Genomic DNA, 9,442 nt, shown 5'->3' with positions numbered 1-9,442 from the left:
CATTTTCATCTTCTATTCAATGAAAACATCAAGTGAAACCCCCACTTCTTTCCCAGGAAATAAAAAAGTCTGAATTTTTATCTTAGAACTATACTCATTGTAATTTCTTGTCTTTGCCGAGTGGAAAAGCTTCATACAAAGTGAAGAGCTCTCTGCTATTTAGAAGCTATTACAGGGGAGATGTGCCCACCAGTGCTGGAAAGGGGAACTCACAGACTTCAAAGACCTAAATCAAATCAATAAATCTTCAAAAGGACCATGAAAAAAAAGCAACTTTCATGAAAGGGGAGAGTTTGGATGTTCTAAAACTGCCCCTCCTACTGACATTGCAAGGTGTAATGGGAATATGGATTAGAGCACATTATACCTTAACGATACATATGTATTCTAGTTAACTTTATATGAACTTTAATGCAGTTTTTTAACAGGTGGTATGACCACACAGATGTTCTTTTCATCATTGACAGCCAATCAAAAATAATAAACAATAACAGATAAATGTTCCCCTAGTTATCAGAATGGAACAACAATGATCTGATTATGTAACTTTTCCTGTCATCTTTAAGGATTAATATAACTTATCTTGGAGCTGGAAAGAGCATCACTTTTTGGTGAAGTAGAATGTCTTGATTAAAAATCGGAATAATTAACTGAATCTTAAACCAATCATAATTTTATATTGCTATCATGTGTGAAAGGTTTTAGATTTCTCATTACGATATCATGAGTCAATTATCATAAAAGATGCTACCCAGATAAGGAATTAGGGTCTTACTGAAAGAAATCTCATGAAGGTCTCGGTGAGAAAATGGTACTTGTCCGTGTGCTTATTGAAAATTCAGTGCATTTCACATCCAACTTGATTTTGAATTGATCTTTTTTTTTAATTGAGAGGTGTTAGGTGAATTAATTCTTGTTGCCTGTATTTGTTCCATTTTTATCAGTTCTGTTTTAATAGTCCTTTATATTTTGATATCTTGCTTTATTAAAAAGATTAGAATTTATTTCAATAAAAATAAACAGAAAACTCTAATGAGAAGTCTCTGTGCGTCTTGGCATATAATTTTTTTTGTCCTAATTGACAGGCTCTCCAAAAGAGAGATCTCTGTTTTAGATCTCAAAACTGGACCTTAAAGTTACTCAGAGTTAGGATATAAATCTTGATACTGGACAGTTACAAAGCCTAATAAGACATTGATAAGCATTGTCACAAAAGACACTCGTGGACTTAAAGGAAGGTTAGTATCAAAAAAGACAAAAAGAGGGAGGGAAAGGAAACGTAACCCAAAAGAATGAATTAAGAACCTAGGAATGTTAAATGAATCCAAATTAAGGGGCCCAGTATTTAAAGTGTTGACTATAGAACATACATTTATACCAATATACTAAAATACATGTATTTATTACAAAATAATTTTAAAACAATTACAGGCCCAAATATAGCTTCAATTCAGATTAAAATTGTATAGAAAGCTCAAGCAAAGACCTTACATAACCCTGACCAAACGTGTTTCAGTTTTATAGCCTTCTTTAGTGGTCAAACATAGTTATTACACATGCGCTCCAGAAGACCATGCAATAATGTTACAATAGTTAGTCAACATAACACCAAATAGGAGTTGTGTTCTAATAGTCAATAACTCAAGGCAAAGATGTACTTAAGAGGCCTTATTTAAAATCGCCTTCTGACCTTGTCGGGAACATGTGCTTTGAGTGGTGGTTCAATTGTGCACCTTCCTATTCTTGTCCAAAGAAAGTTAATTTTAAATGCAGTCTGGAGTAATGTAATAGTGTGTAGTTCCAAGAGCTCAATATCAGAGGACATGCAATGGCCTCTGTGATCTATTCTTTGGCCCTCCCATTGGGTGCGACAAGATGCTGGAATAAATGGACAACTGGTCTGATCCAGTAGGGCTCTTGTTAGTTTCTTAAGAAATCCACTTTCCATTTGTGAGGAACTATGGCAGTTTCTCCGTACAATAGATACAGCTAAGAAGTATATAATAATATTATGAAAATAATTGTAATGACCAAAGAACATTGGTAAGTGTAACACGTTCAGCCACATTGACCATCTTGACAGGTAGTTTTGTGAGACACCTCAAGGGGAAGGTGACATTTTGCATTTTGACACAAGCAAAAAGTCCACATCTGCTTGCATGACTTAAAAGCAGAGACTGTTTTGGTTTTAGTTTTGGTTCTGCCATAAAAACCTGAACTAATGACAATCCTTAAGACATCAAAAGGAGTCTCAGAAAGCTAGATCTTATGACATGGCCCTCTGCAGGCAAGAGGGTGTCTTTCTGCTCATAGATCTGGAGGAGTTAGCTGTGTTAGTCTGTAGTAGCAAAATATTAAAGAGTCCAGTAGCACCTTTAAGACTAAGTTTACTGTAGCATAAGCTTTCGAGAACCACAGCTCTCTTTGTCAGATGCAGAGAGCTGTGGCTCTCAAATATTTATGCTACAATAAAGTTAGTTAGTCTTAAAGGTGCTACTGGACTCTACTATTTCAGCTCATACAGCCCCCTAATATTCTCCAAAACAAAGAATACGGACATAATAGAGTGATTTACCAAGGACAGAAGCAATGAGATACCGTGAAACCCCAATCAAGAAGAGATGCATTCAGTCCAATACCACAGATTACTTACCTCTCAATTCTGGTAAAGGTAGGCTCCTCAAAAGTGAATGGATAAAGATAAGTAGTCTTCAAAGATATGATCCCACCAATGAGGTAGTCTCCTGGTTTGTAATAATTCCATGGATCATTTACATCTTTGATCAAGTTCAATGGACATTTTGCAGTCAGCATCCCACAGATAACATCGTGGGGCAGCAGCAACAGCAGTGCCAACACCAGAACCAGCATTCTGGATCTGGTCCCTACCGAATCTTCCCTTATGTCTGCCCCTCCACTACGGGCCCAGCTAGTTCAGAGAAGCCAAGCCCCACTTTCAAAATCAAAGCAGTAGAGACTCCAGCATTAGAGATGGGACTTCAGATCTGAACGGGATGATATTCAAGCAAACACTGAACAGTTCTCTCCTGCCTGAAATCCCCAACCAGATTCTTGGCCTCACAGGAGGTATTTATGCACCAGAGGAAGGGGCTGCATTTTTTTCTTGATTCTAATGACTGTGCCATTGTTTTCAAAGGTTCTCTTTGCAGAAATCCCTTGATATGAAGAGGACTCGATCACCATGATTTTCATAATTATATGGGGAAGAATTACTTATACAGCTTCCTCTAACTTTCTGCCATTTGAGGCACTGCAGGTGAAAAACATATTTATGAGAACCCACCAGTTCAACTCCATATTCTCTGCTGTGGTCCCCACCTTATGAAACGGCCTGCCTTGTGAGACCAGGAAGGCTCCCATGTTCCAGACTTTCCACAAACTATGTGGAGGGATCCCGGCTCAGTAGTACAGCAGACTGTCCCAAGTCCAATCCCTGGTATGTCCAGGTGAAAGTTCTAGATTGTAGGTGATGCAAATAGGTATCTGCCTTAAGAACCTAGATAGCGGCTGCCAGTCTGAATAGGCAAGTCTAACTTTGATCGACTGGTTGTCTGGTTTAGTATAAGAAAGCTTCATGTGTTCCTGTGTTTAAAATTGAATTATTCCATAGGGTTATAGGGCTGTACTGTAACAAAATAGTTCGGAAACAAAAACACAGCTGGAATGGTACCCAAGGGTCATCTAGTCCAACCCCCTGCACAATGCAGGAAATTCATAGCTACCTCCCCTGTCAATCTTCCAGTGACCCCTGCTCTGTACCCAGAGAAACACTAGCAACAACTAGGGCTATTACAGGTAAAGAGCATTAACCAACAGACCGTAGTCCCTGTAATTCACAAAACAATATTACAATTCAATTTGATATAGAATTTTATAGGTAATACTAAAGTTCTGGTGCGTAGATAATAGTGAATAAATAACAATTGAAATGCAACAATAGCCACCGGTATAAACAATTTGTACTGGAGATAGGCGATACAATATCAAAATAATGCAAAATGCTCTTATGTACAATACACTCATTGACTGGTAAATTACAAGCACATAGGCAACCTTACAATAAATACTTCAATAAAGACGAGAATAAATGCAATAAATATGATGTACAAAATTATGAAATACTCTTTTGCAAAAATAAATGTCCTTTTATACAGACTGCATTTGTGCTGCAAGTCTTCTTATTGGGTGAAGTGGTAGTACCGCATAGTGGGAGTATTTTTCCAGGTAGTGCAATCTTATTTCCTTCAAAGATTCTTCTTAAGCACGTATCTCTTCAGTGAGGAGGATGTATCCTATAATTCCACTCAAACGGCCACCCATAATCTCTCCACTTGACCCAACCGTATAGGGGTGATGCAATCAAACCCACTAGAATCTGTGGGAATGATCCAAAAAATTCCAGTATGTCCCAACAGGATGCCAGCTATTTGCCTGTTTCGTGACCACTTTTTCAGGGGATAATCTTATTCAAGAATCCATCCGGCTATACTGCCAACCAAGTTCCTTCTCTCAGTCAGTGAGCAATGAGTCAATTTCTTTAATTTTAACCTGTTGGTTCTGGTTCAACCCTTTGGGGCAACAGAAAACAGAAAAATATGAAAGACATGGAACGAAAGAAGAAAGCAAAAGAAATGGGAAAGACATGGAAAGGAAGGAGGAAAGAGAGGGAAAGACATGGAAAGAAAGGAAGAAAGGGAGGGAAATAAACTAGACTAAAATAAAATGTATGGCCACGATGATACTCAGTGACCCCCGGGAGCCGCACAATATGTCTAGAAGAGCCATATGTGGCTCCCGAGCCTCAGTTTGGCTACCCCTGACTTATAAAAACTATGATAAAACCAGAGTTTTTCGAAATACCTGAGTGTCTTAAGTCAGCACTTCCCATTTTTACTGGAATTGACTTCAGTTTGTCAAACCTTCAAACAGAATATCAACACAGGATTTTCCCTGTGACAGTCAGAATTCTTCATTCCTGTTGAACTTATATAGTTAAAATGTTTTAAAATATTCCTATTAAAATGTCCACTTTTTCTTTATAGCAAAGAGTCCAGTAGCACCTTTAAGACTAACCAACTTTATTAGAGCATAAGCTTTTGAGAGCCACAGCTCTCTTCGTCAGATGAGTCTCTTGGACTCTGCAATTTTGCTACTGCAGACTAACATGGCTAACTCCTCTGGATCTATGACCACTTTTTCTTTAAAACCTTTATTTCTCCTCCTGGCCAAATTCACATCTCTTGGCCCTAGGTGCCAGCTGTTCCCAGCTGAACATCTTCTGACCATCCACAGGACAATACCCAGGGATTAACTGCCCAGGCCCTAAACAAACATCATGGCATCTTGAGAGTTTCTGCCCAGACTGTTATGACTAAAGTTACAACAATCAGATGAAGAAAAAATGTCTCATGTCAAATAACTGAGGCCTAAAGGCCTGAAACCTAAACTCTAACAGCTTGGTTCATGAATTCTCACCAAATAAGTAGGAAACAAAGGGATTAAGGCAGGGAGATTATTAGCTCAGACAGAGGATGCAGGTGAGCGTCAGCAGGCCAGAATAGTGTCAAATCATTTTTAAGCAGCTTTTTGGAAGGACCTGTTGCTCATGTGCATGCCTATAAAGCAAGACTGCCACATTCCTTGCCTTTCTTGCTTGCATGTTGGAAGGAGCTCTGGATGGTAAGGCGGGCTGGCAATCCTGTGGGGCGCTCCAGACTAGACATGGGCACAAACAGAAAAAAAACCCAAACATGATGTTCGTTGTTCATTGCCATCCACGAACAATGAACAACGAACATTGACGAACATGACCTGTACATGAACATGTTTGTTGTTTGTGGGGGCCAGCAGGCTCTCCTCCAGCCATCAAGATCCCTACCGCACCACTCCCAGAAACCCTACCTGAGCAGGCAGCAGGAAATGTACCAATAATAAATAATAGCTTGGCCCCAGAGCCTGGCAACAGCCCTGGAACCTGAAGGGGTAGATCCCTATCCCAGCACACACAAAGAAAATTCAAGCTCCAATGCACTCTCCCTGTCTGTCTATCAAAATGCCAACAGCAACTATCTCTCCCTCACTGTCGGCAAAACCAGAGCTGGGAGCCCCCCTCCCCCTTGCTCTTTGCTTCCTTGTAACAAATTTGGAGCTCCACACTTGAAAGGAAGACCTGCCTATCAAACTAAATTGGGCTTAGATTGGGGTTTCCAGGGCAACAGCAAGAGTTCAGACAGAGTTCATGCAGTCCCTGCCTCCAGTTGCCAAGGGAATTGATTGCAGGTGCCAGGTTGTCTGGCTTGACAAGCAGCAACGAACGAAGCTTGCAATGACCACCTGTTCGTTTAGAATGGGGCCTCATGAGCAGCTTGTTCGCGAACAGCTGATTGGGCTGTTCGTGGCTTTTTTTAGTTTGTATTGCTGTTTGTGCCCATCTCTATTCCAGACTCCATGAATAACTACAGATAGATGAAAACTTCACCTGTGCTCAAGAGTCTAACTGGACTCTGTCAACCTTGGAGATACTGTATCCGGGAGTTTTTCACAGCATGATACCTGTCCCTGCTGTTTTCCTTGCCCTGCCCCATATGCGTGCCATTCTCTAGTGAGCCAGAGGGGGCAGAGCAGGATAGCCTTGGGCAAGGGGTTCAACGCTGGCCAGGATCTGAACCCTGTTATAGTTCCCTCTGTTCATTGATCTACAGGAGCTGTGGCTAGTGGCCATGCGTTCTCCTCATTATATCTACCTTACACAACATAACTTGGCTGCAGGCAGGTAATCCAAGCAATGTTGTCAGAGATCCCTGCAGTATGCTGACTCCCACCAATGTTGTCAAAGATCCCTGGAGTATGCTGACCTACTACACAGACAACTAGTTTGCATGGGAGAAAAGGGCCCTGCTAGCCTTCTCTCCCAGTCTTTGGCTGCCCCATGTATGGACATCATCTACTTGACATTGGGGACTGTGGCTGCATCAACAGGTTGTGGTTGGCTGATCCATGTTTGCCAACCAAGAGGGCAGCCTGCCTCTCACTGGCTAGATGCTGGCAATGTTGCTATGGAGTCCCGTGCCATCACTGCATTTTCCATGGCTGATTGAGGAGTGTCTCCATCCTTGTCCCCCTTCAGCACAAAGGCCCAAAGACAGGCAAAAGAGTAGTGGTGTCATAGCTGATGGAGCTGCCTGTCTCCTCCCTTGCAAATCTTCCCAACTTTGGATACATTTATAAAATGCAGCCAGAACTTTCTTGGGAGATCAAGATGGTAGTGACTTTACCGTTGCAAAGAGAGGTCTAGCCATGGCTGAATACTTGATGTGGATGATATTAAAGATCAGACTTCATAGTTCCCTCCAGGAAAACATCGCTGAACAAAGTTAGACATTGACTTTTTCAACTCTGTAGAATAAATTGCACAGCGCTGCCCTTGATTCTGATGTTTATGTTATTAGCTTCCAAGGTGATATTTGGCAGAATCCCTGGAGGCTTGGAGAGAAGCAGAAGAAATCATAATTGATTAGTATAAGGAGAAAATCACCACTGCAACACTTTGAGTACTCCATTGTATGGCTTTGTGCACAGGCGCGTAGTTAATGAAAACATTTTTTCCAGAACTCCCCAAAGTGACTCCGTGTTCCAATGACTCCAAGCGGGCCATGAGCTGGGCCTGAACTTTGTTGAAAAAAGAACTTCATAAAAGCAAAAATCAAGACAGTCTTGTAGAATGTTTATGAGTGACCACAACACTTGATGAAACTCAGCAACTGTAATGGGAACAGGTGAGAAATGGGTCCTCAACTACCTATTTTCACTCTGTTTGCAGCTGAGATACACTGCCCAATCCTTCCTCCACTGTACAATGTGTTTTTTAGAATAGGGATTCCCAACTTTTTGAACCTGTGGGCACCTTTGGAATTCTGACAAAATATGGTGCATGCAACCGCAAAACAGCCACTACAGGAGGCAGAGCCAGCCACAAAATGGCCACCATGGGTGTTGGAGCCAACCACAAAATAGCCACCACAGAAGTCAGAACCAGCCACAATATGGTTGCTAACCCTAAAATGTCAGGCAGTGATGTTATATATATCTCTAGTAGTAACTCTGCAACATTTCAGTCAGAACCTCTGTTTAACAGGATATGCTTTAAACTGAACATACTGTTCAAAAATATTTTCTTGCACGCAAACAGCTTATTTTTAGTCACACAGTGAAGATCCTTGTGCTTTGATGGGAGCTGCACAGCTGGTCAAATCTTTAGAGGCCAGTCAGAATCTTTGCTAGGCAAACCCCCACCTGGCTCCACCTACTTTGTAAAAACACTTGGCAAGGGCCAGAAATGGTGTCAATGGGCACCACAGCACCCATGGGCACCTACGTTGGGGACCCCTGCCCTGGAGATACCCATCAAAAGTGATAATCTTAGAATCAAGAAGGAAATATGATTATTTCATTTGGGGCAGAAACCCTCCTCTTGCCAACAAGAATCTGGGGTGAGATTTAGGATGTGGGACTAGATGATTCTGTTTGATTGAATAGCATCCCCTACAGATCTGAAGCCTTAGTCTTAACTGTAGAGTTTATGCTGTCTTGAATTTGGAGGCTCATTTTGGGGGGATCAGCAGACATAAGGGAAGGGTTTGTCAGTCCAGATCCAGAACGTCGGGGCTGGTTCTGTTTCTGCCCCCACAATGTTTTTTGTGGGATTCTGAAGGACAAATACCCATTGAATTTCATCAGGGATTAGTAGTGGTCACTGAGATGTTGTTCGTTTTAAGCTTTACATTTTTGAGATAGAGGATGGATGCTACATAATGAAAAGATCTCTCTCTCTCTCTCTCTCAAGATAGAGATAGAGATAGAGATAGAGATAGAGATAGAGATAGAGATAGAGATAGAGATAGAGATAGAGATAGAGATAGAGATAGAGATGTTTTTCAATTTGATCAGTATAAGATAATTAGTGGAATACAATGTATTATAATCAGTTCTGAAATATTGTTAAGAAATATATAAGTATAAGACAAGATAAGTAATGAGGGTTTTTTCTCTTTTATTTTCCTAAGATGAGGAGTGGAAATAGGTTTGAACTCTATACGTGTTGTTTATTTGAAAATATGTATTTCATTCTCAAATATATCTCATTCTCAAATATAGATTTTTGTACTTGTAATACATAGTTCTATGTTTTTCTTCCCCACCTCTTTTAAAATTTTGTCTCCCCCTCCTTTTCTTTTCTGTACTCCTTTTTCTGTTTTAAAAATAAAACTATTTTTTTTAAAATAAAGAATTTAATCAGGGATGAAAATAAACCATGGGAATAATAGGCATAGTCTCTCCAGAATAGTTCTGAAACATGTCATTCATGAAGTATTAGGAAATAGTGGGAACATTGCATAACCTGAATTGCATCACAATATACTCA

The sequence above is a fragment of the Eublepharis macularius genome, chromosome 4 (assembly GCF_028583425.1).
Source record: "Eublepharis macularius isolate TG4126 chromosome 4, MPM_Emac_v1.0, whole genome shotgun sequence".
NCBI lineage: Eukaryota > Metazoa > Chordata > Lepidosauria > Squamata > Eublepharidae > Eublepharis > Eublepharis macularius.
Note: the sequence above shows the minus strand (reverse complement) of the source record.